Below are 10,332 nucleotides of genomic sequence, written 5' to 3' on the forward strand. Positions count from 1 at the left end.
AAAAAGCCTAAAAATAGCTAAAAAGTATTTTGACAAAAGCTTAAAAATAAAACTTTTGTTCAAAAACCCTTTTTAACTTAAAAACTATATTTCTCAAACGTAATTCAAACAAACTCTTAGTCAAACACACATGAACATCTTTTGAAGTAAATCACTCGAAACCAATCCGTAGAATATATAAGTACTGTGGTCCATATTGTACGATTTCTGTGGTCGTTGAGAAAATGATGAAAGCAAAATAAATAACATGAATGACACATTAAAAGCTTCCCAGCGGAGTAGATGGCCCTGATATGCTGCCCATTTATGGACGTCTCTTTCTCTCTCTCTCTCGACCAGGTTTCATCCTTTCTCGCTGGCATGATCCTCCTAAAGGATCTTGAAAACTCAATTTTTTTTTCGATTCATTTCTCTTTATCTTCCAATTAATGCTCATTTTGGGTACAAAATTGGAGACAACTGTTTCAGATCTCTTCAAAAAATCTCAATTCTCCAGTGTGAGAACTTAAACATCAAGGCTCCTTTTGAAAATATTGACTTTATCAAGTAAGTTTATCTGCTGCCTACTTTTTTCTTCTTATTGTACTATTTAGCCAAGGATTACGCCTGTGCATAGTCAAGTCAAGAGTTAAATTAAATACAAATTATACATGCATGCATTTTAATAGTTACATTTATCATCTACTTAATATATACACCCGTCATCCTATGAGAGCAGTGGTTCAATGGTCTCTAAAAAATCATTATAAGGTTGAGCACGTACTAGGGCATGTGTGGGTTCAACTCTCCACAATAAAGAATCACTCACACAAGCATGATTACTATTAATCGCTTTAGAAACCACTGATGATTTGGTGGGGTTGTATCAAGCTATGACTCAATCGGTCTAGTGGTGGGGCCCGTGGGGGCTGCGTCAAAGTATGGCTCAATTGGTCTTAAGAGAATGCTTGTAGTTCCCGCCGTTTAAACCCCTCCTGAACAATTTTCAACGAGCAAGTACCTATCTTACATTTAAAGCATCATAAATCCAAGCAATCACACCACGGACTCCATTTTACCATCTCCTAACTCATGGCCTTTGCTGGTTTGATGGTTTTTATTCACCTGTTACTATAAATTTTACCCCAAAATGTAAGGAATATCAAGTTTTCTCCTACAATTTCTAGAGACAGTAACTTTTTAGGTAAGCCTGCACCCTCATAATGCTGATACGCACCTGGACCTTGCCAATTAAAACCAATACAGAACTCCACCAAACTTCTTCAATTCAATTCCCTTCAAATCCACTTCTTTCTTTTGTTGGAAATTAATTCCCATTTCCATATCCGATCTCTAGGCTTGCTAGAAGCAACTGAGCCACTAGGTTTAATGGCATACGTGTGCACTTCAATTCGACTATTCTTAGTTCAAGTCCTAATACTAGTATCCAAATGCAAAGCTGAAGTTCCCGCAGTTATTGTGTTTGGAGACTCATCCGTGGATTCAGGCAACAACAACCAAATCCCAACAATGGCCAGGAGTAATTTCGAGCCTTATGGTCGTGATTTTCTTGGCGGCCGCCCTACCGGACGGTTCTCCAACGGTCGCATTGCTTCTGACTTCGTCTCCGAGGCTTTCGGCCTCAAGCCAACAGTACCTGCCTTCTTGGATCCAATGTATAATATCTCAGATTTTGCTTCTGGAGTTTGCTTTGCCTCTGCTGGAACTGGCTATGACAATGCCACTTCTAATGTTATGGTAGGAATCAATACCCACTTTTCATTGCATACCCTCTTACCATTTTATCAAGTTCTGCATGTTAACCCCAAAAAGTTGGCTCGAGTGATAATTCACTCAGTTCTACTGTTTCTTGAAGTATCGGGTTTAAAGTTGACTTTCTTTGAGTGCACATAAATAATTTCTTGGGGTCATGCTCACAAGCGAAAGTTTATGCTTTACCATCAACAGTGGTGGTTCAATGGCTCAAGAAAATTCTCAAGTAGTTAGGTAAGTATTAGGGTGTAGGTTTAAATCTCCGCAATGGAGAATTCCCAAGCGTGACTAGTATTAACCACCTTAGTTCTCATTGATGCCATGGTGGGGCAGGCAGTTAAGTTATGGCTCGGCTGATATTGAGCAATCCCCGCGGGTTAGTGCTACTATAGTCATGCCCAGATAGAATAGCCATAATTGATCTCCCCCTCCAACCTTTTTTATTAGAAAAAAAAAAAAAAAAAAAAAAAGAAGAAGAAGAAGAAAGGTCTGTCTATACTTTACCCGATCTTTCTGTATAAAGAGTACCCAATCCTTCTGTGTAAAGAGGACGTTTTGCATGATGTCTCAAAAATCTAGTGCAGGTGAAGCCCCACATATATAGGCCGGTTATCAAATTTTGCACGTTAAACGCATGCTATTTACACGTAACAACTTAATTATCTGCATGTTTCAGGGTGTGATACCACTATGGAGGGAAGTGGAGTACTACAAGGACTACCAAAAGAAATTGAAAGAGTATGCTGGGGAGGAGAAGGCAAACGAAATAATAAGGGAGGCTTTATATTTGGTTAGTATTGGAACAAACGACTTCCTTGAGAACTATTACATATTCCCTGATCGACAATCCCAATTCACCATCAGACAATATGAAGATTTCCTCATCGGAATTGCCAGGAATTTCATCCAGGATCTTTATGGTCTTGGAGCTCGGAAAATAGCCTTAGCTGGGCTTCCTCCAATGGGGTGTTTGCCATTGGAGAGGGCAACAAATATCATGGAATTTCATGGTTGTGTGGAGGAATACAACAATCTGGCCTTGGAATTTAATGGAAAATTGGAGGGCTTGGTGGCAAAGCTGAACGAGGAGCTTCCTGACCTTAATATGGAGTTTGCAGATGTATATAACATTTTCCTGCAAATCATTAGAAGACCTTCTACATATGGTAAGTTTGGGTGGACATTTCTTTCATTAATTCTTCGATTTTTGCATCATTCGAGAAACGCGCAATGAACACACCCTTTAGAGCAACTCCAACGATAAAAGTTAAAATAGCTTTTGAAAAATTAAAACTCTTTATTTTAATTGCTGCTTTTTGTATATGTACATTTCAACAAATTTTTTATTCTATTCTCTACTTGCCATTAAATATTACTTCTCATTATTTTTTTATTATATTCTTGCAAACCCATAATCAAAGGAAAAAACGATAAACAAAGAAAAAGTGACAATTTGAAGTGAATGTTTAATTCATGTTCTATAGTGAATAGCAATTTAAAAAAAGCACCAAATTGCTATTCACCATATCAATGAATGTATTGTAGCTAGTATGGGACTACTTTGCTCGAGATAAAAAAATAAAACTAAAAAAAGGGGGCAAGATTAGCTATAACTAGCTAATATTGCCCTTTTAACTAGTTTGTTGGAGTTGCTCTAGAATGCATTTGTCAATGCAATTTCACAGATTAAAATTATAATCCTAAATTAATCACAAAAATATATTAGTTGGAAGTGCATTTTTTAAAAAATTGTGATTTAAAAACAACAAAAAAAATTATATTTTCAAATCGCAGTTAAGGGAATTCATTTTTAAAAAAAATATATGATTTTAAAGGTTTTAAATTGTGATTTTAAAAGCTAACCTGTAATTTTACTATTTTTTTAAAAAAAAGAAAAAATTATGTTTTCAAATTATACATTTTGAAATCGCAAACTTAAACAAACTCGAGTCCTATTGCACTACAACATTAATTGACTATAACTACCCCAGTCTCTAAAGCTGAACCAATAGAGTTGTCCTTAATTAATGTAGCTGGCTTAACAGCTTGACAAACAACAAGCAGCCTGCAGGTCTTCCCAATTAATTGACTATAACTACCCCAGTCTCTAAAGCTGAACCAATAGAGTTGTCCTTAATTAATATAGCTGGCTTAAAAGCTTGACAAATTCAACGAGCTGCTTTGAGAAAACAACAAGCAGCCTGCAGGTCTTCCCAATTACTTACAGAACCGTGGTACGCGACCACATGTTACGTACTGACAAAATTTTCAGTTGCATATGATAAACATGTAGTATAATTTGCGAGGCCTTTGTTCCAAAATGATATCCAGACAAGACATGGGGCTATTAATTATATTAATTACGTTATATAAATATCAAGTCATAATAAATAAGATTGAAAAAGAAAGAGACTTGTTTTCTTTTCCCCTTTTTTTTTTTTTTTTTTTTCTCTGGTAGAATAATTTATATGGATTCAACTTAATTTTCTGTCTGGTTGGTAGGAGCAAACCAGACAAAAGAATGATATTAATGCAATTTGATATATCTTTTTTCAGCCTTTTATACCATTTGATTCGGGATTCGTTTGGTAAATGATTCTACCCTCTCTTTCCCCTTATGTTCACGTATTCAAAAAAATATATATATATTTCTCACAAAATTTCTTTTATATCACATTTACCGCAACAAAATATTTACCAAACACACCCTATTTGGTTTTGATTATCAGGAATGGAGGTGGTAGAAGTGGGGTGCTGTGGCACAGGGACATTTGAGTGAGCTACCTCTGCGATCCACAAAGTCCATTTACGTGCACAGATGCAAATAAATATGTGTTTTGGGATGCTTTCCATCCTTCAGAGAAAACAAGCCAGATAATCTCCAATCATTTATTTAAAAAGGGTCTAGCAAAGTTTCTTTGACATGTTGTAATGTATCATCTCTGCTTCTCAAGCTGTACACTTGAATGTACCTTGTTGTTGGTGTTCGAATATTTGATATAGTTATTCATTCTGACGGGGATTTCAGTGAACTTTGAGATATTAAGACATTGCATATTGGAAATAATTGGAAGCTTCACATTTATGTGCTAGTTCACTTTACACTATTTCGAACTTGTGATTCCTTAGCCTATCTTTTGTAAGTAATTAGACTTTAAAATCCAATTCATTGAGAAGATGGAGTTTATTTTTTTAAGCTTGCTAATGAGTGAAAATCTTGTTTTGGGTGATACTTCAATTTTTGGATAACATGAACTTTTGCATAATGTTTGTAGATAACATTTCTGTTAAACCCTCACGAGACTTTACTCGTCCTACTATGGATGCCTAGGGGTTTAAAAGACTTGTTGCATACGCTAAATGTAATCGTACATCCCACAAAAGATGGATTTATCTTTTTGTTTTCTGTTTTTTATCTTGTCTTTAGTTTCATATTCCTAAGAGACTAACAATATGTAAGTTTGGGGGTGTGACAAGAGCTAAAATATACATATTTTAGCCACTTAATTTATATATGTTAATCTCTTAGTTTTGTTAGTTTGTGCTGTGTTACTTCTGTTTTGTTTTTTCTATCTTTTTACAGGTTCTTGAAGAAAAGAAAGCAATTCTGAAAATGTTCCAAGCTTAAAGGGCATTTTTGGTAAAAAGCTGCAAAGAGCAAGGGATCAAGCACATTACTTAGGCTCGAGTGCACAAGCAAAAGGCTCGAGCGCTCACCCGAGCCAAATCATTGATCGCACAACTGTGATCGAGCGTAGCATACATAAGATTGAGCACACCCGTGCACACTACAAGAAATTAGGTCTTTAGGGGCGACTTTAAGTCACCCCTAAAGACCCTAAAGTGGACGCTGTTGCCAACAGCGTCCACTTTTCGACCCTAAAAGTGTCGACCCTAATAGTCCGACCCTAATGATCAAATGTCTGATTATCAGGGTCCACTTAAAAGTCGACCCTAATGATCACTTTTAGCGTCCACTTTATCGCCCCTAAAAGTCACAATGTTTGGACCCTAAAGATGATGTAAACGGAAGCGAAAGTCGACCCTAATAGTCAAGCAATAGCGTCCACTTTTAGTTAACCATTAGGGTCGACTTTATGGACCCTAATGGCCCTTTTAAAAAAATAATAATAATAACTATTAGCGTCCAAATCAAAGTGGACGCTGATAGTTAAACCATTAGCGTCCACAAAAGTGGACCATTAGCGTTATGGACGCTAATGGTCCTAAAAAATTAAAAAAAAACTAACTATCAGCGTCTACTTAGAGTCGACCCTAATGATGACTTTTAGCGTCCACTTTATCGACCCTAAAAGATGCATGTGTTTGACTCTAAAGATGATGTACACAAAAGAATTAGTCGACGCTAATAGTTGACCATTAGCATCCACAAATGTGGACGCTAATGGTCCAAAAATATTAAAAAAAATTGACTATCAGCGTCCACTTCAAAGTGGACGCTGATTAGTTGACCATTAGGGTCCACATTTGTCGACCCTAATGGTCCTAAAACAAAAAAAAAAATTACGATCGATCGCAAACTTGTGTGCGATCGATCGCAGCATCAGTAGGTTTTCAAAATTTGGAGACCATTAGGGTCCACATTTGTCGACCCTAATAGTCCTATAAAACAAAAAAAAACAAAAAAAAACTGCGATCGATCGCACTTGGAGTGCGATCAATCGTAGCATCAGTAGGTTTTCGAAATTTTGGGATCGATCGCACTCCAAGTGCGATCGATCGCAGCATCAGTAGGTTTTCGGAAAATTGCGATCGATCGCACTCCAAGTGCGATCGATCGTAGCATCAGTAGGTTTTCGAAATTTTGGGATCGATCGCACTTGGGAGTGCGATCGATCGCAACAGCAGTAGGTTTTCTAATGATTTCCAGTTCAAGTGCAACAATTCACACAAATCATCAGTCAGCAAAAAGAGTCACTAATAGAGTAAGATCTTGATGGCTTAAAATATATCATATTTGTAGAGTGACAAATGACAACTAAAACGCCAAACTGCAGTCCATTCTTATCCATGCAACACATATCAATGATGTTAAAAATTAGACTTTTAGTCAGCTCATTATTTATCAACCCACTTAACTTGTCTCAAGAGTCATGGAGAGATGAAGACCACAAGAAATTAGTCAAAATACAACCACCAACCTCTTGTTGAATGTGGACACCGAAATCTCCAAATACAATGTTCCCAGACGCATCTTTAGCATTAGTTTTCTGAAGAAAATTCTGCATCAAAAAACAATGACATACTGAATTTTACTCTTCATCTTGGGGAAAAATATAATGAAGAAGTTATAAGATCTATGCAATGCAATGAAATGAACACAGGCAATTTTTCACAGTATTTCATGAAGCCAAAAAAGAACTGCACAATTTAAATCACCTGATCAATTAATAGTATTCAACCCAAAAGCGAAAATATGAATTCCTTATGTAACTCACCTGCCGTGCTCCCTCTGCGACACAAATAACAGCCGAACCCTTTGTCTCAATCAGGTATTTCAGATGACTCAAAACACCATGAGGCCCGTGCAAATTAAAAGATACCTTAGATGTGCATATCAGTAGAATCAGTAACAGCTCACAAAGATAACTATCCAATTAATTGCTAGTAATAAGTACCTCATGAATCAAACATATGTCAATTTGTCCACTAGCTAGGGATGCATGCATAGCTATATATCTACTGCTACGGCCCATCAATTTCACAATGCCAACACCATGATAAGCATTGTGCGCCTAATAACAAGATTGAGGCCAAAAAAAAAAGTTCACTATGAAGAAACCAACACTAAAAGAATTCAGCAGGAAAACTTATCCGGAGAAACATAACTCCATGCATGGGCATATAAAATGCACGTAGAATACCTCTATAAGAAACATTGCATTTATGTTTAAGTACACAACAACATTGTTTGATGAATCAATTAATATATGAAATAATCAAACTAATCTAAATGCCCACAAGAAACATAACTCAAAATGACTAACCTCATCAAAATCATAAAAAATATGTGAGAACTGCCCCATTAACCAAACCTGCCAAGGGAGAAAACTATTAAATATATGTTTTACAATTCATGGGCAGCAAAATTCCAAAACCCAAAATAAAGTACTTATCTGCATTCTCTTCCTTGCCAATTCATCCTCATAAGCAATTTGAGTAATCTACCACAATGAACCAATATATAATATCAAAGACAATGAAAATGAAACCCAAAATGATAGAGAAAGAGATACTAAAAATGTGTTTCTTCATGAAATATATTAAAGCGAGAACCTGCTTGGGCGGTTTAACTTTCTTGTACTCTTGTCATCCTGCATACACTTAAAAATAAAATTTAGAAAGATATTATTACTCCCTTGCATTGTTTACTCAAAGTTCTTTAACCTTGATAACCATGTCAAGGGAGATTTACTAACTCAAAAGTTGTTGAACCAAAAATTTTGCGAATATCTTAATATAATATAAACCAAATAAAAAGTACCAACAAATATACATTACCAAACAGATCACGATCAACAAATAGTCAAATACACATTAGCAAATAGAAAGTACCAACAACTATCCAAATACATAGTATCAAAAAATATATCACAAATAGATGCTATCAAAGAGTACATCCTAAATAAAGTTATTCCAAAGCTCCCTCAATTGTTGGCTTCACTTGATGCACCTCCAAGCAAGCTCCCTCCAGACCTAAGAGAATAAAATTTCATATAATGATCAATAAGCTTTTTAACGATTACTTAGTATGTGTGTTTTTGTAAAATTAATGCATAGGTAGAGTTTCACTAACCCTCCAATACGTGACATTAAGAACTCAACAGTGGCTTTTAATTTGTTCGTTTCCTCAACGTTGGCTTGCAAATTCTCCCTGTACTGATGAAGTTCGATTCTAGTCTGTTGAAGCTCGCTTTGAGTATCTTCTTGTCTTTTCCTACACTCATCATGGTTGTCGAAGTGGGTGAATACTTGAGATGAAGTTCTTAAAGGGGTAGGAATAAGACCGCGTCCCATTCCTCTAACGTGCCCAGCTCGTCGGCCCCCTAGTACTTGTGTGACTATTTCTTGCATTCGGTCATCCACACTTGTTCCCTCCACATTGCCTTCCTCTAAGGCCTCACTGGTTGTTAATTCTTGCATTTGAAGCTGCACAAGTCATAGTTGGCCTTAGTTTAACATATACTTCATGCAAGTTTACTATTCATGTTCTTCACTAATCAACTTAATAATCGGAGCGTAAACAGTTACTTACATATAGACTTTTGCATTTGTCGTTCACAAACTGTTTATCCTTTTTTCTTGTATGGGTAACCTCATATAGTTCAACAGGATTAGGCTTCACTTTTGTTTCTTGTTCCTACACATAATACATATAATCAAAGTTTACACTAAATAACGTTACTTTCATTAAATTATGGTACGAGATACTTACCTTTTTGTAAATGACGTTGACAAATGAACAAGTCCCAGCTGTGTGATTCGTTTCCAATTTGCTTCTGTTTAGGGTATTTCGTTCAGACTTTTTCTATGAAATTTGGAAAGAAAAAAAAAACACAATTATTCATAAAATGTCTTCAAATGCATGCAAATTATATCAATTTGAATATTCTAATCAGTATAATAATATATATTTACCTTCCATTTACCGTCATCAAATGAGTCACATATTAGGTTCCACTGTTGAGGACCATACCCTGCTGGCACGTTTTCCCTCCCAATAGCCTTAGCTCTGGCAATCCCCTCATCATCGTCTTTATCAATGCCGTCAAAATATTTCTTGTAATGATCCCTATACAAGTTCGAACGAAGCCTAGCATATGCACGACCCAATTTATTTTCAACAGCTTTGATGTGCTCGTATCGTTCCATATTCAGTGCAAAGTTTGACTGATACATAATAGATAAGAAAACAATGGTAAAAAATGTGTCACATTAATTTTCCATACAAAACATATTATTAAACATTACATTGATATTCATACCTGAACATGAAACAACAACTTGTTCTTTTCTTCAGCTGGGACCTTTTTCCATTCACCGTGATGGAGTTCGCACATGTTACGAATAATCTCCCCAATCTTGCTTGCAAACCATGATGCATTCTCGCCTACAGGTGCCCGGTGTCTATTTGGGATGTTTAGCACTAAGGGACCATGCTTAAGTACGTGGTCACTCAACTTCTTACACTTGGCCTTACCCCTTACACTTCTAACAGACGTGGTAGCTGTTACGCAAAACATGGTAACGTAGTAAGTTATATTTGAAAAAGTATATTGTCAAATGTCTATAACAAACCAAAATAATACAAAAATAACAGTTCATAAATATAAAATTCATGAACTTACAAGATGCAGCAGGGGCGGCTCCCTGCGAATCTAATCCTGCCACTGAGTGAATAGGATTATTAGACTCATGCGAAGGATGCCCATCCACTGACTCGAGGAGGAGGGGGGGCGAGGGCGACACTTGCATATCTGTATCACCAAACCCAGAATTGAGAGTCGGACTCTCATGCTCGTCAATAAGGCCCCGACCTTGACCTTGGCCACGGCCTCG

General features: G+C 36.4%; 1 pseudogene; it reads left to right on the forward strand.

Annotated features, from left to right (window-relative positions):
- The first annotated feature begins 1,368 nt into the window (after positions 1–1,368).
- On the forward strand, positions 1,369–4,721 carry LOC132182848 (GDSL esterase/lipase At2g42990-like; annotated as a pseudogene).
- Positions 4,722–10,332: the final 5,611 nt, after the last annotated feature.

Source organism: Corylus avellana, chromosome ca5 (genome assembly GCF_901000735.1).
Source record: "Corylus avellana chromosome ca5, CavTom2PMs-1.0".
NCBI classification, from domain to species: domain Eukaryota; kingdom Viridiplantae; phylum Streptophyta; class Magnoliopsida; order Fagales; family Betulaceae; genus Corylus; species Corylus avellana.